At 39.2% G+C, this 23,728-nt stretch overlaps 1 protein-coding gene across 7 annotated transcripts in view; it reads left to right on the forward strand.

The window, feature by feature from the left end:
• Positions 1-23,728, forward strand: part of LOC108067941 (zinc finger protein 236) — a 66,597-nt gene that overhangs the window by 29,737 nt on the left and 13,132 nt on the right. For all 7 annotated transcript variants that reach the window (XM_070218078.1, XM_070218092.1, XM_044394796.2 and 4 more), the window contains exon 2: positions 4,335-4,379. The gene's annotated coding sequence lies outside the window, so the exon portion shown is untranslated. The remainder of the gene's footprint in view (positions 1-4,334; positions 4,380-23,728) is intronic.

Below are 23,728 nucleotides of genomic sequence, written 5' to 3' on the forward strand. Positions count from 1 at the left end.
CGCACATTCAAATCAAAGCCGTCCAGAGATCATCTCCGAGCACACACGCTTTCCCATTCGAAGCCCATTCATATATGCAGAGGAGACATGTCAATCACACTGATTCAATTAAGTGAAGTGCAAGCCACACAAGCAAACAAGGCGAACACCAATACAAACAGACTTGTTGGCTTAGTCCAGGCAATTGGGAATCGACCTCAAAACAATTGTTTGCTTTTGTACTCCAATTGCGCTCACAAGTAGGCAATACAAATGCTTAGGCCGCATATTTAAATTCGAAAGAAGTGATAAATAAATGAAAATCTTTAAGGAGAGAAAGCCAATTGATTAAAATAAATATCATTTCTTGACATAATCGTAACATTCAGTGAGAAGAAACAAGTGATCTTAAATTTTATTTTAATTTTTTGATTTTTTTTATGAAGGGTTTTTTTTACTTTTTCTTATTAATAGTGTGTAGTAATGTCCTCGCCATCGAAGACACTGATTGCCTTACCAACAAAAAATCACTCAGCTTTGTCATATGAATGACATAAATAACAATCAGCTGCTCCTCCCCTAATTTCCCCTCACCCGGATCGAACCCGCAACCCACTCAGCTGTCAACAAAGTCATTGCAGGTGTTAAGGCGTGAACGTGCACACAGAAATATATATTGGTCGGGGAATGAGTGTTAAGGACTGCTGTTAACTGCTCACAGGACTAAAATCATGTGCCAAATGCCTTCGAGCGGCAACTAAAAGTCGTAAGCAACAGGAGCAACAAAAGCAGCGATGAGGATGCTTTAATGATGACAGCCCAGGAAAAGGAGAAAAACTCAGCTCAAAGCCAAGGACCAAAATTATAGGCACTTAGAAATAAAAAAGGTGTCGTAAATTATATTTGAAGCAAAGAATAAATAAATTCAAATATTGTTGGAATATTTATAATTTTTTTTGTGTAAAAAACCTTTTTTTTTATTTACTGCAATATTTCTTTATAAAATTGGTAGCAATATTTGTTCTCAGTGCATTTCATTGTTTTTTCCCGGCTGTGTGTATGGTGTGTGTTCATGTTGAATGATTGCCGACGCCTGCTGCTGACAAGTGTTGCGTGTTTTGAATATGGTTCTACATCTATTCAGAAAGTACGTCTATACCCCCTCAAGTATGTCCTTTCGACTTGTCGCCTAATGACAAAGCCAAGCGAATTTCGAGCTCTTCAAGTGCTTTGTTTGCTGGCTCATAGCGATGTTGATTGGCGCCGTCGAGGGGCATTTGCTCGTATTGAAAGTGTCGTTCAATGGGAACATATGTTTGATCTGCATGTAGAGAAAAAAGACCCTTGAGTAACTCATTTATGGGGAAAGGGCTTGGCCCAATTCATTATGACTATGCAATAAGAGCAACAGATGTAAATCAGAGCGGTTAAATTAAATATGAAATTGAAAACAGATATACTAATCTGACATAATGTATTACATATTATGAAATATTTATTACATTTTTTCAAACATAAAAACTATAGCAACAAACTGTCCATTTTGTTTATCCACCTCTTATATTTAAATTCTTAAACGGACAGTAAATAAACCCACCCGAAAACGCCCCGAACAAAGGCAGCTGGCTGAAATCCTTTTGTTGATTGACTCACCTTGAATGCCGGCAACTTTGCCTTTTAGCTGACCTGAAAGTTTGTTAATGCCATTCCCCGAATGGCGATAGAATCCCGACTATGCAAACTGCTGCAGCTGCTGCTTAGCTTCATTTTAATTTTTAGCTGCTGGGCTGTGGAAAAAAGAGAGCAACGAATAAAAGTTTGCCGTCAGGGCTTTTGTGCCACTTTTCATGCTGCATTGCAAATTTTTTCAATGTTGCGAAAGGAGATTAAGAGAGGGGGTGGCGAAAAGTTTATAACACTCATTTCATTCAAAGTTTGCCGGCACGGAACAAAGTTGTGGACAAGTGGAAGGATTTACTGCAGTACTCCGGGGGTCATTCAATGGCTCATCAATCATGCCACGCCCTCTAATCAAAGCATGAAGTGCCGAGCCGAACTGGGGGTTCACTTCAGGTTATGCCAGCCATATAGCCATATGTTGCCCCGTTCTCTCTGTGTGTCTGGTTTGGCCTCCTAAAAGGCTGCAGCAATTTCGTTGATTAGCCTTGTGTCTGCGGGACCACCCACCACCCACCTTTTCCTCCCACCATTTTGCTGTTTGTTATGGCTAAACATAAAAACTAAACGTTAACGCACACACACATCCCCAAATGTTATGTAATTGATACGGAATGGTAAAGGCGAAAAAGGAAGAAGAGAATAGAAAAGGACATGCCTCAGCTGTTTGCACAGTTTTTACCTTTATATGCAGGTATTCTTTCGGGAATTTTCCTTAGCCCAAAGCTATTCTATTGGTGAACTATACATGTGAATATATATGAATGCAAATCCTAAAATATTTTTATTTTTATTTATTTGCCCCTATAAACTCTTAATTTTGATATTATTCTACGCCTTTCCGTTTTATTTTTGTTTTCCTTTGTCATATTTATAGCTTATAGTGCATTTTCTTGTTCGACTTTTAACAGCTTTTCCTTACCATATGTTTGCCTCTTGTTTTTTTATGTGTGACGCTTGGTTTTTATTGCTGCTTGGCTCGCCTCAAGGTAACAGGCGATGCATGAATGTGGGTATTCACACCACAGAATACTCCCACCCACTGTGCCACCCAAACCTCAGCCATTCCTCAGATGGCGGCCAACACCCAACGCAGCATCATTTGGGCCTGGCTTTATTCCCATTGCCCCGCAGCCCCTTTTGGCACAGGTGCACAGGTTGATATATGGGCCTGAGGTTGGCCCCAAAAGCAGAGGGGGTGGCGATGGTTCTGGCACGGGCCAAAGTCGTTTTAGGTTAGGTCGGCGCTGATATATGTATATGGCCACGTGGCAATCGCCAGATCCCCATGGCATATCTCTCCCCTCGTTTATTCGGCATGAGCCACATTTGAGTTTCTAATCAAGGTAATTTTATGTTTGTCAAGCTCGACTAATGCCAAAATTACATTTTTAGTCGACCCACAGACGCCACCGCCAAACTCCCCGCGTTTCTTTGCCACTTTGCCTGGCTCTTTCCACACAAAGTGGTTTTTTGGCCAGCACGGCGTATGCGTGATAAATGCTAGCCAACATTTGGCTTATCCTTAATGCTCATGTGAGTGGTTGGTTGGTTTGTCTGTGTGGGTGTGCAAATGTGACTGCGACTGTGACTGTGGAAAATGGCCATTCTCTTTGAGCTGCTAATTAGGCCAACATTGTGGGTGGGAAGACCAGCGAAACAACAGCAGCCAATTGTATGCCAAGCCAAGACAATAACATTAGTGGGAAGGATGGGAAGCTGAAGAGGGACTTTACTGTGTGGCGAGGAGCCAAACAAAAGGTCACACTTGAGGCCGCTTTTGTTGCCTTGACTTGCTGACCAACACAGGCTAAAGTCGTGACTTGAAAATAAATTTTCAAATAAGAAAAAATATAATAATTTTTAAAAATATTAAAAAAAATTTTAAGAACAAAGTTTTATTAAATCTTATGTTTTCTCATCCCCAAAAGAAAATAATTTTCAAAATAAGAAAAACTAAGAAAAGGAAATTGTCTTACAAGATTTGGTTTTCTCATCCGCAAAAGAGGCTAAAGATTTGACTTGAAAGCACGTTTCAACATCAGTAAAAAATAAAAAATATAAACAAAAATTTTATTAAAATTTTTAAAGAAAATAATCTTATCAAAACTTAACTTTACTCATCCCCAAAATGTATGCTATTTAGATTGTGGTCCGACTTAATGATATGTCAGTGAGGGAGAGTGCACGACCCACTTGATAACTAAATCCCGATTTGAATTGATGCATCCAATCAACCATTTCGCCAACCATCCATCAGTCAATCAATCAATCAGTCAAGCGACCAATTGCGCCTGCGTTTAGGGTCAATAGAGGAGCGCTTGTCAACGATGAAAGTTCCAATAATAGGGTGTCGGAAAATTCGCGTTTGTGTGTAGTAGTGTGTTAGTGTCTGAGCTTGTGCGGCAGTGTGTGTGAATGTGGTGTGAAGTGCATCACTTAATGCATCAGTGAGCAAACGATATCTAGGCCATTGGCACTAAGTGTTTAGAACATTTTCATTCCGAGCCTGTGCTTTCACAAGGCAAAAGCATGTTAAATGGCACGAAAAATAAATACAAATTATTTCATATATTTAATTTATTTAAATTAATTAATTATTTTTTATTAAAAAATATATTCCATCCCAAAAGATTTAAAAATTATACTTACCAAACTCTCCTTTATTCTCTTTGCAGTTGACATGTTCAAAGCCAACGAGGAACGCTTCACTTTGCATATCGGTAAGTGGAAATTTCCGTGCCCCAAATACATATGGGTTATGCTCTGCTTAAAAGCTCATTAAAAATTGAATGCATATGCAAATTCAAAGTTTTTATTGGGGTTTGCTGGGAGGCAGTCAAAAGGCATGACCCAGAAACACAGCTGAAATTGAAGCTAATCAAAAATACATATTGGCACCACAAGGACGGTAAAAAGGGAGCAAAATAAAGAGGACTCAGCACATGCTGAAGAAATAAAAGGGAATCCCATTCAAATGCCAATGCTGGCACTTTTCAAAGCATTTTCCCCTGGCAAGCTAACAAAATATAAAATGTTTGTTTGGGTTTTTCCAACTGTGAGAGTGTCGGTTAAGCAATTTCCCACTTTTTGCTTTGAATATTTGGCAAAAGTTCAACTAATTGACAGGCTCAACTTTCTGGAATCCTTTTTTCTCTGTCTACTCGGTCGCATTAATCATACGCCATGTGTTACAGGCCGGCACACACATTGGATTATTATGGGCTCAAAAAGAAATTCTGGCCAGCACATGAAAATTTCATTAAATTTTAAGCTTGTTATTGTCTGTCTGTCTCTTGGCCTGTCATGGGTCGGAATCTGGTTTGGGCTTCGAGTTTCTGTTGTTGTTGCGATGACAAACGCCCCGAAAAGCTGTCATTAGTTGAAATCACATGTCATTGGCAGGGCGAAAGTGACCCGAGCGTGCTCGTCATATGAACCCAAAAGAAAGGCGTAGCCAAGGGGGTCGAAAGGTCTCTCTGGGGAGAGTTTAGTTGACCCTTTCAGGGCGAAAAGCTGTGAAAGTTTTATGTGACACCTTGGTTGAGTGACTCTTTGTGTTTTTGCTTTGAGAAGACTTTCTTTAAGATTTGTTTTTCCAAATTTCTTAAACTGGTATACATTTTAATGACTCCCATATGATCCACAATATATCTAAAGCTTTTTATTTATTGTGAATTTTCTTTAGTAGATGTTCTGAAATGCATAAACTAATAACATATTTTAACTTTCAAGACAACTATTTCTTACTTAAATATTATTGAATATATTTTTTAGGTTTTCTTAAATATTTTTAAGCAATTTCCTTATAAAAAATCCCCTTTTCTTTCTTGTAAATTTTCCACGCCCATGAGCCCTTGTCAAGTGTGAAATTTGTGTGTCTGTGCCGCATTGCCAGTGTGTGTATGAGCTTGTTGTGTCTGTGTGTGCTTGCCTCCGCCTGCATCTGTTGTTGTTGGGTGCTTAAATGTTTGCCCACGTGTCAGTCTTGTCACTGGCAGTTGCTCTCTCGCTCGCACCGGATGCTGCTTTATGACAGTTCATTGATATTCATTTGTGTGTGCGCCGTTATATAGAAATATCCTTGGCATGAGAAATGTCCCCTTAACCCGTTGAATAACTTCAGTTCAAATTCGGTTACGTCAAGTCAAGCGCTGGTTTAAAAAATTCAATTAAAACCCATGAAAAGCAGCTGGGAGGAAAACAAAACCGCCAAGGGACCGCAAATCGGCTTATGGCCATAAAGCGAGTTCCAAACGAAACTCAATCAAAAGTGAAGTTTGATTTCCTGCATGCGACTTTCCTTTATTTCCTTTTCCTTGCATACTTTGCTGCGCCCGGGAGAAATGTTGGAGAAATGCTGGCAATTTCCAAGTGCTCAGTCAACTCTGTCGCAGTCCGCCTCGTCCATTTCCCCTTTATTCATTCCCTTTCTCAGTGTCTGTCGCTTTATTTCCCTGCCTCAATCAATATGGCTTAGGCAGACTCGTTATAAATTCATGTCCGGCGTTTTTCTTTATTTTTTTTGAGCATGGAGCCCAACATGAATATGAATGAATAAATGAATGTGAGCCTGTACAACTGCGGTACAAATAATAGCTAAGAAGTAGCCTTTCACAAGATGAAATTATCTTAAAAGAAGTCTATTTTTGCATGATTTTAAGAATCAACATACATATATTTTAAAATTTTGTTGGAAAGGATTCATTTAAATTTTAAAAGGACACTTTTCCTAATTCTATTTTTATGATCTATTATTGTGACCATAACTGTATATAAGTTCTACAACCCAGTCACATTTCTTATGACAGTTTTTTTTTCAGCTTTCCCTTTTGGCCTGCCCTTTTTCTGTTTGGCTTTTTCTACGCCAATTGAACTATCTAAAAAGAAAACTCTTTTTCTATTCTCCTCTCCTCTCGTTGCCTTTTGTGCGGAAATTCCTTTTCAAAATCCTCTCCAGCAGCAGGATGGAAAAGTTCAAGTGTCGACAAACTTTAGCTTCAAAACCAAAGCAAACAAAATCTCATCAATTTTTCAATGCTCACCTTGAGGAAAAGGAAAACCAAAATAACAGCAACAAAAATTAGGAAAGTTAAGGGCGAAGCGGAAATTTGGTGAGGTTAAAGAAGAGGCTGGAAAAAAGGTGGGAGGATTTTCCACATCCCCCTGAAAGCCCATTGATATACATCTTCTAGGCCGAGAGCAGACACTGAGACACTTAATCCGCACGTTTACACCTCAACGCACACAACAAACACTCGACAAGGGGCGGGTGGCGTGGCCCGGGGCTACGTTACCTCCGACTTGCTATTCACCATAAATTTGTGTATCCTACTTAATAATTAACCGGGGATGGGGGCGTGAAAACTTTGAGGCTTCCCCAACAAAAGACTCAAAGACAGCTTAATAAGGATGTGGAAAGTTAAGGTCACGAGGTGGGGAAGGGCTTGCCACGAATGGAAAATGGTGAAATCAAAAGTAAGATTAGCTTCAATATGAAACCAAGATCGGGATAGGACCTGAAGCAATATTGAAACCTTAGGAAGCCCTCTAATCGATTTTCTCTTCAGATTAATTGCGATTCACCGAAGCGGTATAATAAACCATTCCGGGAATCGAATTAGATGGCTTAAGGCTATTCATGTATGCATTAATTAAACTCTGATATGGGCAAGGTAATAAGATTTAATTAAGACCATTCGTGTGTGTTTTTATTTGGAAGTCTTCTTCTTGGTGTATAATCAAAAATCTCCCCAAGAAGCCGATTGCCAAATCTTTGTTATTCCCTTTAACATTCTACCACTACAAATCAAATTTATTTCCAATTATATTTCATCTCAACTTGAATAAAATGATTGGCTAAGCTCAACCAATCAAACCAGCATCAACAAATCCTCCCATGAATACCTTGAAACTTAAGAAGACTTCGCAAGTGGACTTATCCTAGACCAGAGATATTTTCCTCTATTCCGTATTCACTTTTCCTGCGGTTTCGCTTTCCTTACTCGCGTCAGCAATAAAAAAAGGGGAGGGAAAAAGTTAGATGATTACAAGACAAAATGCGGCGTTGCTTTAATTGCACTTGAACCCCCGACCTTCGACTCCAAGCCAACCCACCGCCATTCCCTCTCCATCCCCCTCGGTCACCACGGCATCCAGTTCAAGTTAATTTGCTCGGCGCCTGGCTCAACGATGTTCCATTCGCTCATTAATTACAGCTTAGTCCGACCCGCAGTTGGAGCCTTAATGATTTACCTGCAGATGCTGTTGGTGTTCTCACAAATATTGCTGTTCTTACACTTTTCAAAAATACTTTCTTAACTTGCTTTTGAAGCAAAGAGATATAAAACAACTTATAAACTTTATAAATATATGAAGCATAGCTCAGACCAATTTAGTGGCATAAAGAATCATGTTTAGAAAATTTCTTAAACTAAAAACTTCTAAAACTAAAACTTAAAAAATGGTATTTATGATCCCAAATTTTGCTTTAATAAATAATCCATTTATAAGAGTATTTCTATACAAGTAAATATAATTAAAATTGTTTGATTTTATTTCAATTAATAAAATCTAAACTGAAGACCTAAAAAATTAAAAACAATAGAATATTTCTTTCCAGTTTTGAATTTGTATAATGTAGCTAATATTTTTTTACTCTAACTTTTTTGCGCCATATTATTTCTTGATTCCTGCCACTTTGCTCGCCGCCTTTTGCACCTTTCCCTTTTGCGGCTTTTTCCGCTGTGGCTGCGGCTGTTTGCAAAAGGACTTTTCTTTGGCGTGGCTTTCCACGGTTTTTTTTACCTCCAATGCTTTTTTACCTTTCCCCGGCTGACGCTTTTTATTAATGCTTTGTAATCAAATACACTCTTACTTATCTGTTCTCGTTCCCGTCCTCGGGAATTTTTCGTTGATTATTTTGAGCTTTGCGTACTATCTGATGACCCACCCGCCCTCTCCCCTCACGTTGCGCATTTAATTAAGCAAATAGCAGGAAAAGTTTGTTTGTTTTTTTTCTTGCGGGATTTCCCTTTTGCTATTTTGGGGTTTTTTCAAGGGTGGGATGGATGCTAACTTGTTGCACACTTTGTGGCATTTTTTGGTTTTCCTTTTCGCCGGTGGTCACTTTGATCAAATAATTAAGCAAAGAGTCCACGAAAATTGTTGGTTAGAGAACATTTATTTGCGATAAAGGTTAGAAAATTAAATTTTAATAAATTAGGATTTTTAATAGTGTTTAATTTATATTTAGAGACTGTTTATACTTAAGCTTATACGATTAAATTATTTGTCCTTTTGATTTATTTAAAACCTCTGCTATATATTCTTTTTGCTTCCCATGACAATTTCCATTGTGAATTGGCATCATTGTTGGTTTTTCTCTGTTAGCCAAGTGTGACGGTTTGTAGTCCTCAGTAGCTTGGCTCACGTTACTCTAGAAAGGTGCTTACTTTTATATACCCACACTTTTCTTTTGGGCATATAAAAAAAGAAAGAAAGTATATAAAATAAAAAAGAACAAATATTAGAAAAATTATACTTTTTTATTTATAATTTACCCGTGACCTTATTAACTCCATCAAATTCTTGTCTGTTTTTTCGAAATACGATAAATGCTGGGTATTTTAAAGTCGTTCTTAACTGGCAGTTAACCAGTTTTTTTTTCTTTTTTGTAATGGCATTGATTTCTTTTGTGCACACGTGTGCATGAGGAAACCTTCTGCAACAACTTGTCGCCTTTCAACTGCACTCGCTTTACCAATTTGCAACTAAATTTGCACGGCTGTCGCTCAGAGGAGCAACCAGAGGGGGAGGAGGCCAGCTCACTCGCTCACGTTTGCCAGCTGGAATTTAATAAGAAAATATGCTGCCAGCAACGTGACAGAAGTGGAAATGGGGAAAATCAGGAAAATCGAGAGGGAATTTGCTCTTAAAGCAACTGGCAGGCGAAGAACCGCAAATGCAGTTTAATTTTAATCAAATTGCAGAGCAATTAACCGCTAAAAAGGAGCCAGAAAGTGTGAGGGGAAGTAAAGGTAAAGCGCAAGGAGATGACACAATTAATAATGAATTACACGCAAATTGGGTGACTCCAAGGGGGAGGGGGGCTGTGACTTACTCAAGCCAAAATGTCAAGACTGCAACTACAAACAAGGTTGCCACTGGCGAAGACAACTTAATTAACCTCGACCTTCTCCTTACAACAACTGCAATAAAAACGATGACAACTGGCTGACGTCAGGCCACAGCCGCTGTCTCCCTCTAACCCCTCTCTATCTCACTCGCTCGCATCGCAGCTTTTTTGCTTTTCAATGCCGAACGGTGGACATCGTGGGTAAGTCGCCGCTTCAATTTCAATTCCAGTTGACCATCGCCAATTGCCACATTAAGACATCAATAATAAACAAAAAGTGAAAATTAAAGTGCTTGAGAATGCATGGAAAAATGCTTTTTAGTAACAAATAAAAATAATAAATTTACTATTATTTTAAAACAGTTTAATTAGAATTCCAAAAATGTAGCATTTTATTTCTCAAAAAAATATAGATAGTTTATAGATTTAAGGTAATATCTAAAAGACCTCTAAAAATATTATAATAACATAATAAAATGTTTATTGGGGTGCTTGTTTCGCGAAATTCAATTAAATTTTTGTAGCATTTATTACCTTATCAGGGCTAATAAATTCCCTAACTAATAAAAAATATTTATTATGGACGGAGCGTAAAGCGAACATATTTAAAACCTTTTTTTCTGTGCACATAAGAAACTAGTCAGTAAATAAATGCGTGTTGACGCATTGCGAATTTTGCGCATGCGCGCGGTTCCAAAACCGAAAAAGCAAAGCCGGTGCGCGGTGCCCCTCCTTCCCTCCTTCATCTGCATTCGTCACGCTGCGGTTGCCGGCATAAAGCCAAACCTGTTTGTCAGCCTCTCTCAATGTTGCACAAGTGTCGACCGATGTTTGCTGCTGCTGCTGCTGCAGTTGCTGTTGCAGTTTCAAGAACCGGGTCAAGGTTGCTGCTGCAGTGCATCGGCGATCACAGTCGACGGCGGCAGAGCAGCGCAGCTTTCGCCTTGTGCGCTTTGCATTGAAAGTCAAGTTCGCGCACACATGTGTTTGATTGACATTGGCCAACGACAGCGGCGGCAACAACAACCATCTGGCTCGGTGGCGATCATGAGGAGATCAGATCGTCAGTAAAAAGTGCACAGACTTGCAACATGTTGGTTGCAATTCGGTGGGTTTGATCCATAAAAAAGTGGGAAGCGTTACGTAACTTGAACGTATTTAAGGCTTGTTCAGGGCTTTTATGTTTTTTAGCTCCGCAATTTCTTATATTTTTCTTCATCCCTATAATTTTAAAAAAGTAACACTAGATTTATTGTAATTAATGTAGAAATAGATTTACCATTTCTAATATAAATAAATTTTTATAACAAATATTTTATTAAAATATAAGTACAAAATATCCATAATGCAATTTCCACAAAAGTATTATCACATAATAAATTCGCTCAATTAAATTTGTGTCTCATTTTTGACGAAAGCCATCTATTAAATAAAGCTGTTAGTCCTTGTTTCCTGCGATATATTCAATGTGTTCCCAATTTTTTATTCACACGCAATACGTTAATTGGCCTCAACAAAAATTCCGCTCGAAATGTTTTTTGTTTTACCTGCCTCATGGAAATCCTTTCACATTTTTCTCTTTTACAGCTTTATGTTTCATATTTCCATTTCAATTCGCTGCCATTTGCAAAAAACCAATCAAATTGTATATTTATGGATGAAACTCGATACTGAGTAAAATTATATTAATTGGGAGACATAGTAATTAATAATATTTTAATGAAATTGTCAAGCCAAGAGCGGAAAATTAAAAAAGTAAAATTTTCGCATTAAAGTGGCAATAAATAAAGGAAATGCAGGCGGGGAAAAGTGGGCGGGTGAAAGGACAGGGGTTTTCCATCAGCTGCAGGCAGCAATTTAATTTTGTTTGTGGCAACATTCTCTCACTGATTAATGGCTAGCCACGCACAGAAGCCACCCCCCAACCATCCACACCCCTTTTAAGGCCGCTCAATCTGCTCCTGGCTGGGAAAACTCGAGCGCAAGTTAAGCGAAATGCTATTAATTTTCATAAGTAAATGAAAATTGATGTACGTAGCTGCCACCGCCCACTTTATCAGGCATATAGAGAGCCTACGTGTAGAGGTTCGGCTATAGATGCCTTGGCAAGTCGAACACTTTCCAGTGAATGGCACTTGAGGCGCAAGTGTTAGATCGGTGGGCCTTCTATGAAGTAATTTCAGATATTGTTCCCATAATCTATATAGGTTCGACCATTGTCAACAAGCAAGCGCCGCTCTGTCATTCAGCAAACAGTTCTCAAAGTCATCGAGTGCCAGACCATAACACACTAAAGCAGAATTTATTTATACTATACGGACTCTGTTTATTTAGATGCACCAGAGACCCTGAAAACTGCAGCAACTGAGATAGCAACACGCTGCCAGAGAGAGATGGCTGCACAGCGTGCAAGGAGACAGAGTGCGATGAGATAGCATTGAGCAACTCGATTGTGCACTCATCATCAGTAGTTGCTGTTGCTGATTTTGCCGCTGCTGCTGCTGCTCCACCGGCAACCGCAATGCCAAACTGCGACTCAAATGACTCAAGAAGTCGCTTCTGATAATAACTGGAACATTGACATGCTTTTTCGATACCCTTCTCAAAAGAAGTACAATTAAGGAGCCTTTTAATTATTATTCAAACGTTTTAATTAAAGTGTATGTAACAAGCAGGTTTCCTATTCCTACTCAAAATTTTAGTGCAAGATTTTAAAATATTTTGAAGAATGAAATATGATTGATTTAGAATATTTACCTTCCTCAGAAATTAAATTTATTCTTTGGCTCCCCAAGAGAGTATTTCAAGTGCTTGATTTACTTACTGTTTTTATTTTGTATCATTAATATTATTGTTATTTTCCAAAGCGATTCAGGCCTCCGCAGTTAAGAATAAATTATGATTCAAGCTTTAACCACAAAAGTGGATGCCAAAGTGGTTCACTCTTGATGTTGCTTTTATTATCGTTGTTGTCGTCGTGGCTCTTTGTGGCTGCGAAAATCAATTGTCACAAGGCCAGACTTTGGCTCAACCCCCCTTTCAATCCACCCATGCCATTTGCCCCCACCCTGCACGCAATGCTGCTGCAGAGCCAAAACACTTTTTTTGCTGCTGATCTTGAACCAATTGCAAATTGCTAAAACGCAGCCAAAGCAACAACAGTCGCTGTCACGGCCACCTACAGATACAGAAAATTGTTTGAGTTACATTTATAGGCATGCCATGGCATTGACTGGCATCAATAAATTAGAATTACAATTAGAATTGTTCTTTCGGTGCGCTCTTTTCGATTATTCGGCACCGGGGCGTATGCGTGATAAACTTGAACTTGTGCGTTCGTTCTCTCATTGCGATGCGGTGTGAGTGTGTGAACCGTATTTTCTGTGCGCCATATTCCACTTCTCCATGTGGCCATATTTGCACATTGCGCATACGCAGCGTTGACCTCGCCTCGGACAATGCAACTAATTAGCGATTGCAGGCAGATAAACAGGCGAGTGTGTGTGCTGTGGACAATTGTTTGATTATCAATTAGTTTCGTACAGGCCCAAGTGGCTGACCTTAGCCGGCAGATAGCTTTAGATAGCTTTTGCCGAGGTGTCGGAGTCTCAGCCTTTAAAACACCCCCCTGCTTATCTGCCTCTATCGCTCCTCTATCCCTGGCTGGAACAAATGAAACCAATGCCAAATGCTAAATATCTCACAACACAAAGCCATTGAAATTTGCATTTTCTTTTTTTTATCTCTTGCGCAAAAATATCTCTTCCTCTCTCTTTGAATATTTCTCTTCAAACCTGGGATAAGAGCGGGCTGCTCATCGTTTTAAATATGTCATCAGTTGATCAAGAGAGTTCTCAGCTATATATTAAAAATTTAGAAATGATTAGTTTGTATCATTTAATAAGAATATAATATTTCATTTTCTGTTTTTCACACACTTAAAAACAATATTATTTTATATTTTTAAACGTATAAAAAAATCACCAGCAACAAAACCTTAAGCAAGCCTTATTTAGATTCCCACTGTTACCCTTTTTTTCCTTTTAAAGAATCTACTTCAGAATGAAAATGACTCTGACATTTTCAGACAACCCAAGCGACCCCGAAAAAACGTTGATCAAAGACCAAACCAAAATAAAAATAAACCAAGCTGGAATGCCAGTGGAATGGGTGAAAACTAGGGGGAGGTCCTTTGCTTCACTGTACTAAGGACATGACAGCTAAAAAAATGAGAGTGGGAAATACCACATGCCACATTTGGGGAATTTAAGGACCGACATTTTTATACCCTTGCAGAGGGTATTATAATTTTGGTCAGAAGTTTGTAACGCAGTGAAGGAGACGTTTCCGACCCCATAAAGTATATATATTCTTGATCAGGATCAATAGGGGAGTCGATATAGCCATGTCCGTCTGTCCGTCTGTCCGTCTGTCCGTCTGACCGTCTGTCCGTCTGTCCGTCTGTCCGTCTGTATGTCTGTTTCAATACCGTTTGCGAGCTCAGTTTAAAAGCTAGCGCCTTGAAACTTTCAGAGTCGTCCTAAAACATGTGTACGCAGATCAAGTTTGAAAGCCGACCCGATCGGACGTCTATATCCTATAGCTCCCATAGGAACAATCGGATATAGCTTTCACAAAATGAAGATATTTCGCTCAGTGTAAGAGCTATTGACATGAATCTTTCCAAATCTTATTTTTTTGTGCGTACCTTGATCAGGGTAAAAGCGCGTGCCGATCGGACGTCTATATCTTATAGCTCCCATAGGAACAATAGGGTGAAATCGGTCAAAATTTGACGTTTTTCAGGATATTTCGCGCAAAATATAAGCTATTCCCATGAAACTTTCCAAATCGTATTTTTTTGTGCGTACCTTCATTAGGGTAAACCCGCGTGCCGATCGGGCGTCTATATCCTATAGCTCCCATAGGAACAATAGGGTGAAAAATTTAAAAATTTTATTTTTTTTAATTATAAAATATTTTGTTGTTTATTAATTCATGTTGCTAGTCTAGTCAAGTTTTAATTCGTAAAATCTGCAAGGGTATTAAAACTTCGGCTTGCCGAAGTTAGCTTCCGTCCTCGTTTATTAAAAAATTGATGAAATGGCCCGCTTTGAGTCTGTGGCGAAGTGCAATCTGTTTTCCGAAGTATGCAAATACTTTCGTCGCGCCCTGCGCTTGCGACATAATTAAAGTGTGAGCCATAAATTTGTGCCAAAGCAAAAACGATGCATAAATTGTTTTGCTTTTTTTGTGAAATAATTGCAATTTATGAGAGTTTTGCGGCTTATCGACGCGTGGCATCGGCGTCGCCGTCGCGCCATAAATTTTGACCACTCTCTACTCCCAACTGGCTCGAAGAATATTTAATAAACAAAACTTGCGCTAATCGTTAAATTATGATTAATGTGCCGACAACAAACAATAAACTTGCCTGCCCGTCCAAGAACACCAAAAACGTGCAAATAAAGCGTGGGCGACAGCATCGGACGTGCCTAACAAAGTCCCAGACAAAAGACCCAAAGACCAAAGACCAAGATGGAACGAACTACAGAACCCAAAAGTCGAGTCCTTGAAGGCGAGTCGTGTGTGCGCTAAAATATGCGCTGCCATGAACTCTGCGGGCCAACAAACATGGAAACTTGGCAGGCATTACGTGATAATATGTGACGAAGTGAATAATTAGAGGGGATGTGTTAAATAGCAAGACAGCAAAGTTGATGATTAAAGTCGGGAGTAGTGGCGATACTCGTAAGAAGCTAATGAAATCATGAAGTGCTCGCTAGTTCAGTGAGGGGTGAACCGAATGATTTCGCTAAAACTAAACTATTTAGAAGTTTTCATATTATTCGTTACAAAATAAAAAGAGTTATCCTTTAGTCTCTTTATTTTAAGGAAATATATAAATATTTAATCGGGACTAAAATATTATTTAAATGTAATTTAAAATTCCGACATTACTAAAGATTATTACTTATTCCTGGATTATCCTAAGTAAACAGACCAACTTGCTCACTACTTTGGGCCACAGAATAAAACCTTTTGCAATCTGCCACGCCACTGCATAATTTTCATCTGGCCTTGGTCTTGTTTTTCCCCCAATTCATTGGCCATGTCACCGTCTCTCGGCCAGGTTGCCTTTCCGCCACGCCTCTTTTGCATATTTGAAGACAGCTTTGGCTGCTGCTGATGGTTTTCTTCTTTTTCTTGTTAGATCCTTTGGCGAATTTTAGCTTGGCTCAGCACTGAACTTACCTAGACCGAAGTCAGCTTATTAAATATTAAAGTCCCGACTGGGGACCGCTAAATCCTGCGGCTGTCAAGGTGCCGCAAAAACTCAACTCAAAAGCCTGTCACACATCCTGCAAAGCTGGATGGAAAAACCGGGGCAGGTGGGGCGACAGAGGTGTGTTGCCTGCCACCTGCAGCCGAATTCAATTTCTTGTCGTCCGCTTAGTGCCGCTACCATCTTGTCAAAGCCGAAACTCAGTTGCAAGTCTGTTAAAAAAAATGGGAAAAAGGAAAAACTCGGAAAAAACCATGGCAGAAAAGCGGGGAAAGTGAAAGAAAAAAATCAACTACTAAAAGTATTATTATTGTTGCTTGCACCTGGAGGTGGTTTACTTTGTCACGGATATGTTTTCTTTAGACTTACCATGTCAGACCTGACTCTATATACGGATATCCCTATGTGTATGCTTCTGTGTGCTTTGTGTGTGTGTTGAAACATGCCGGAAGTTAAATAGGAAATTTTATATGCTTTTATAACTGTGCACGTGTCTACAAGTGGCGAGCTCCGAGTTGCTGGCTGCAACCAAAGCAAAAAGTTCCTAACTATATGGGTATATATATACAGCAGCGGAACAAGAAATAGCACGTTTTATAAAAGAAATTTATACGGTTCTTAAATAGTGAAAAGACCAATATATTAGATAATAGTAGGTAAAAAATCTTAAATTCTCAAAAAACCTTCATTAAATTTCATTTTATATTTTCAATTAAAATATAAAGAAAATTCCTACTATTTCGAGCATATCCGTTTGCAGGTGAGTGTGTGTGACCGGGTGTGTTACCTTGCGGCAAGTTGTTCGTTTGATGAAGTACCGCTCTTGGTTGCGGCTGAGGCTTTGACTGCAACTTGCAGCAACTTTGAGGCGAGTGCGTGCATCCTGCCTCCTTACTTCTAACCACACCCCACAGCACACGCCCACCTGTATAAAATAAAATACACGTGTATGGTTTTCCCCCGTGAGAACCAATCGAATTTACTTGTAAAACCCATGAAGATGCCTACAGCATACAGAATAGCGAACAGAAATCCCTAAAAAATAGGCTATGAAATAAAAATGATATATTGGCAATTCAATCGTTGACAGCAGGCAGCTGTGATTTATAAAAAGGAATAGCAAAGTTATTGACTTATTGATGGTGATGAGTTGGCCTTGCCCTAAAGGTTTTATTTATGGCGAATATTTTTGTTTTACAAGCTTGATTTCTGTTTATACAGAAAAAAGCTATAATTTATGGCCCATGAAACAAAATTATTACATTAATCTCGTTTCTCAAAAATCAATTTTCTCATTTATAGTTTAAGTACTTAACCATTTAATTAATTCCCCCAAAATCGAACTTTGCTGTATTTTATTTTACTCAATGAACAAATTTCATTCGCTTGCTCATTGCCAATTGAAATTCGATACAAATGTTGAACCTTTCCAGCACTTTCGTAACTCTTCTTTAATTTTCCCCATGTCGGTCTCGGATCAAGCAAACAAACTGCAACAAATTATTTTTCGATTTCCCTCTTTTTGATTACTGCAAAAAGCCCTGAACAATGTTGTGTGCATTTGTGCGGCTTCATTACACCTCCTTGGCAGGATGCTCTGCTCCCTTTCCCATTTCCCCCTTTCCGACACATTCACTGACCAAGCAACACATTTTCCAACCACATCGACATGGATGGAGGAGGTTTCTGTGTGCCCATAGGATTGCAGATGGGAAAGCTTGGAGCTCCGCATGCGGCACTCAAGCAACTTTCTCCTCTCTCTGTGGGCGAAATTGAGCTGCTTCATTTACCTCGATGGGAAGAGGGGGCTGCAGGATGCAGGATGCAGGATGCATGTGCAACTCCAACGGGGCAACAGGCAAACAAACAAGTCGAGTTTTCGGCTTTGGCTAGACGTGGACTAGCACACTTCTTACCACATATCCGGAACACACTCGTCAGCGCTTCCGTGGCCGAGTGTTTGATTAGAAAAGTTTACAGAAAAGTTGCTTAAAAGATTTGAGCCGGAACCAGAACTGCAGTTTACCTTCCTTCTGTCCTCCTTCTCCTGGTCAATATTTGCGCTAGACACTTTGGCTGCTCCGGTATCCATCCGTCCTGTTCATAAATGCCATCCCAGGCTCAGGAATTAACTGAATGTACAAAAGTGTCCCACATTTATCACCAGCCTATGGCAAAACCATGCAGGACCCGTCTCAATGGCAGGCTTAAATGTCAAGTGACCATGTCCTGATGCTGGCCATGGATGCTTCCTGTCCTTCCGGGCTTGCATGTCTGACCTCTCCTTCCGCTTTTGGTATGCACAGAGAGAAATATTAATGAGCGTGGGCTCAAAAGAAACTATGTTTTATTAAGTAACTAAGCTTGAAATAAAAACAAAAAATGGGTAAACTTTTAAATAGAATTGTAGAGCTCATTTAAAGGCTTGAAATTCACAGTTTGAATGAAACCCTTTAAAATTCTAATATTTTGCGGTGCAGAACGTATAAAAATGCATGACCGCAACACATTTCTCAACTGAACAGCTACCCCCTTTTCCTCCTCCTCGTTGAATCCTTTGCCTTAAAAGTGTTAAAATGTTGATTGTCCTTTTTTGTCGGCGCCTCATGTGTCTGTGTCTGCGGATGTGCGTGTGTGTAAGTGTCTGCCACAGTGTGCGTGTTAAGTGTTTGTGCTTTGCAACGCCTTCAGTTGGATTCTCTTTCCGCTTTTACCCGCTTTCACCCGCTCCCTTTGTGTCTGCGTCTCGTGCGTGTCACAAATAAATTTTTAAGTAGCATTTGTGTTGATTGCCTTGAAAAAGGACACGGCAAAATCCCCCAGCCCTTGGTACTCAAGGAGCAAAACGAAGCCATCCCAAAAAACCGAACCCAAACTTAAAACCCGCATCGCAGCTCGTCTCATTTTACGGTTTCGGCTTAGCCTCTCGACAACTGCCGCCCGGCTGAAGTGCGCTTGATTTCCACATTATTTTCCCCCGATGGCTTTTCTTTTCGTCCGTCCCTGCTTTTCTTTTCAAGTGGATCTCGTTCTTCTGCCTGGTTAACAAATTAAGTGCGGTAAAATGTCACTCGGATTTGCGACAAATTAAAATGGTGTAAATGGAGAAGTTGCCTGGCCTTTTAACAGGTTTGTGGTAATACAAGGATTGGTTTCATTTGTAAAATTGATAGACGGGAAAACAAGTTGTTGATTTAGAAATTCATATAGGGAAAAGATTTTTGAGCTCATTATGGAATTAATATTTTGTGATTGCAATTAAGAAATTAACTAGGACTCAAAAATAAAAGAAGTTTAATTAAATTTAAAATGCATTTATTTAATATTATAAATGGCCTTATAATTTAAAATATTATTAAAATATTTAAGCATTTATTTTACAGGATCTTTAAGTCCCAAAAAAATTACTCATCAGACACATTTTAAATTAACAGTCTCTGCTAACATCCTTTGTTTTTCTGTTGTCTTACATTCTCAAAGAGAGACATCTCTTAACATGTCTCTTAAGGTCTCTCTTTGCCGAAAGCCAACTGTTAGCCATCCTTTAACAGTCTTACATGCGAAATTTCGAGTCCTCTGCAGATGAAGAGAGACCAACTAACCAACAGCAGCCGAAGTTGAAGCAGCACCAACAGCAGCATCCTTTTCACAGCAGTTTCCCAATGAAAAACCAACCACGGCGGTTACTTCTTCAGTTGTTGTTGGACCGCTAGAGCGATTCGTTGTGTGACGGCTAAAAAATTGGCAAAAAAAGAGAGACAGAAACAGGAAAGAGAGAGAGAGAGAGAGGGAGAGAATTTGGTTTTTTTCGTTAGTTCGGTTAAACAAAAGAAAATCTTGCTGTTAAAACCGACGACAGACGAATCAAGTAAGTGTGTGTGTGTGTTTCTAGTTTATTTGTGTGAGTGCAGACAATGCAAACGGGACGCATTAGCAACGTTGTCCTGCCATTTTTTGCTGCCTGTTAATTTGCATGCGCGCGGGTTCATGGATATCTCCTTGTTATTTTTCCCACCTTGTGGTTTTTCCTTTCCGCACTTATTTTTTTGTGTGATTTTTTTTAAGTTTTTCTTTTTTTTTGGAATTGTTGCAAAGTTTGCAATGCAAACCAAACCAAAACCAGAGCTGTCGAAGCATATGTTTGCTTTTATTTTGATTTTGTTCTATATATTTTTCCACCCACAAAATCGTATTTGCTAATTAGGTGAGGAGTATACATATAAAGCTGAAAAAGTCTGAGCTGCGGATGGACAACATGGCGTATGAGTGTCAAGTGAAAGAAACTGAAAACTTCGCGTCATGTTTATGTATGAAGGGAACAGGAATAGGGTGACTTGTGGGTGGTTTTACTAAATGGAGGGGGACTATGGAAATATATTCACACATTCGTGGCCAGAGGGCACAGCAGGTGACTGTCAACATATGCCAACATATGCTCGTACCAACACCCGTATTAAATCCCGAATGAGAAAAAATGCCAACGAAAAAAGCGGACTTTTAGTAGAAGCTTTTATTAGTATTCAGCTTAGATGCCGCCAACAGATTCCGGCCACTCAACTTTAATCAAAAACGGAAGTGCAAACGCTGCCCACTTCCGGTTAACTTTTTTTCGCGACCAAAATATAAAGAAGAAAACGGAAATGCCAAAGAAAAATTAAAAGCTTGGCGCGATTTCAAACTTCAAAATCACAACAGACAAAGTTTTCGACCTTGGTATTTGTCTAGGAAAATACAAAGAAGAAAGAGACAGGAAATAAGGAAATACAGTTCTACTTTATGCTGTCTCATCAGTGAGCGTGTGTGTGTGTTAGGGACAGCTCAATATGTGTGGGTGACTTTCAGCAAATGGATTTCTACGTGACAAATCTTTATTTAATTTCAAAAATGCGAAATAAACTTTGACGTCTGTTGAGATTTATGTGAAGGCAATATAAATGCGAAGGCCCCCAATCCCTGATCCTTGATCCTTAAGGATGCAGTGGAGTGGAGGGTGGGCGGACTGTTTTCTAAAAGTTTTGACTGCCTTGACGTTTTAGTTTTAGCAACAGAATCTTTAAGTAATAACACCCAGACCAAGACCGGCAAAAACTTTTAGCCCGCCGCCCAACTTTATTTAGCGCAAAAGGGAAGTGGCAAAATCCGGCTAACTTGTTCAGAAAAACTTAAGTGTAGGCAATTTGAATTCCAATTTTAAAGAGGCGAATTGTGTTTAAGGAGGAGATTTCCAGAACGATGTTAATTATTAACTTTGCCTTTACTCGCAGTTGTTTTGTCGTCCTTTTACGACGAGTTGTTATTACATTCGCAAACGCAATTCGCACTGCCGTAAACAAGGCGATAACTTCCTCTCGAAAGGATCATGAAATTAAAATGAAATGGCCAACATGAAGAGCATCGAAGGCAGCGTTAGTTGCCATCGAATAAACAAATTGATGATGAATAAACATTTTGTCGGGCATTCCAGCAGACTTTTTCCCTCTGGCACATTTCTTATTTACTCCACTGCAGTTTGCAGTTAATTTGTAGCAACAACACAGCTTCCGTTCTCCCGTTTCCTGTCGCTCCACTTCCCTTTCCGGCTTGCCCCCCTTCCCTCAGGTCCGCAAGCAAATGACCAAACAAGGAAATTGGCAACCCGAATGCCACTTGGTCCACAGAACCTTAACGATTGCAGTGCCAATTAAGCTGCGAGAATTCAAACCAAACTGTCGAGACATTTAAGTCGCTGAAATGACCAAATTATGCAACATTTTACCAGACTGAAAAAAGGAAAAATAAGAGAAATTGTTTTTCATTTTAATTTTAAAATCAATATTGAGCAATGGCACAGAAATGATTACCAAGGTGTTTAAAAGTATGCATTAAAAAAGGGAACGAAGACTTGAAATGGTTAAAATAGATCAAATATATATTCTCTTTAAATAATTAAATAACATAGAAACCCTTAAACAGGCTGGTTTTTAATTGAAATGACAAAAAGCTAAAAAGCTCCAAGGGTCTGGGAACCATCAATCAAACCGCCAACGCTCAACAGTTTTTAATGCAGCCGCGGAAAAAAAGGCGTTTCACTGTCGCCTCATTATCACCAAAAAACAGAACAGAAACAGACCGAAACGGAAGAAAAGAAGTCTTAGAGCGTCAAAATTGGGGATAAGGGGGGTAAAAGGAGTAAAAGGAGTAAAAGAGTGGGAAAGGGATAACCAGGATAACTGAGGATTGCCAGGACAACGGACTAAGCCCACAGCAAGATTAATTAAGTCCGCGTAGGCTGCAACAGCAGCAAGAAAAACAACAACAATAACAAGAACAAACAATGGCAACAGCTAGGGCCCACGCCCACCAAGTGCGTGCCCCCGCCTCCGCCTTCCCACCCCGCCCCCACCACATCCTTGCCTTATCCTTTGTAGCATACTTTTTGGCGTCGTCGCGTGAGAAATTAAAATTTCAAAGCAAAACGTGTTGCCGCATAAGCAGGTTGTGTGCCTGTCTGTGTGCCGGTGTGGGTATGTGTGTGTGTGTGTTGGCGTATTTACTTGGCCAAGAACAACAAAAACAACATCCCAACAAAACTGAGTGAAAAAAAAGAAAACATCAAAAATAACAAAAACAAAACGTAAACAAAGGCAAATAAGCAGGAAGCAGCTCGTCGACGCAATTTTCTCATTCGCCTTCCGTAATAAGCGCGGTGTCAACAATGCATAAGGATAAGGCGATCCTGTCCAGGACGAGGGCTACTCAAAAAGCGTGACTACAACGAAAGTTTATAGGGCAAATGACATTAAGCCGTAGTTAATCAATAAAATAAATTTAGTATTGGATTTTATTTTTATGTGGCAAAAAAAATTTAATTCCTTTTGTAAAGCAAAACATAAAATTTGTTAATTTAAAATAAATATTTTGTTTATAAAAAGTATATTCATAAATATTTTCAAAAGCAAACATGAAGTAATTTTAAATTTCATGTTAAAATAATATTAAAATTTGTATTTATAGTTTGATATCTCCTTTACTTTTATTTAACTTCAAGTTACAATGAACAATTATTAGTTTTAGCTTTTACAAGACTTGATTTAAAAGACAAATAAAATGCTTAATTCGTTAACAATAATTAAAAATACAAACATTAATTTAATTTAATTCGGTTATAAAATAATTATTTAACTAAATTACGAAACCAATTTATTTCCATGGGGTAGTATTCTCTAGGGAATCCTCAGTCAAAGTGAATTATTTCGAGAAATAAGTGCACCAATTAACGTTCACCTGGCCGAACCCGAGTGACAATTAACATTGAGTGCGTCCTGGCCAGTGATCGTTAGCAGTGACTGCTACATGGAACACCTTCATATATTGTCCTGCCAACCCTGTAACAGCCCAACCACCCACACAAACGCACTGGCACACACGTACCCACACTTGGAGGCCTCTCTCTCTCTGTTAATGAGTTCCGCCTTGACGCTGATGAGGATGTAGGATGTGGGATGAAGGATGCTGGGAGGATGATGAGCTTGTTGCTCTGCGACAATAAACATGTTGAATGTCAAGAGTACACAGCCTATGCGTATGTGTGTATGTGGAATATACGTATATGCGTATTTTAATGTATTTTTCGTGCCATCTCTTTTTATAATTAAATATGTTACTTAAAT

The sequence above is a fragment of the Drosophila takahashii genome, chromosome 2L, assembly GCF_030179915.1.
Source record: "Drosophila takahashii strain IR98-3 E-12201 chromosome 2L, DtakHiC1v2, whole genome shotgun sequence".
Taxonomy (NCBI): Eukaryota; Metazoa; Arthropoda; class Insecta; order Diptera; family Drosophilidae; genus Drosophila; species Drosophila takahashii.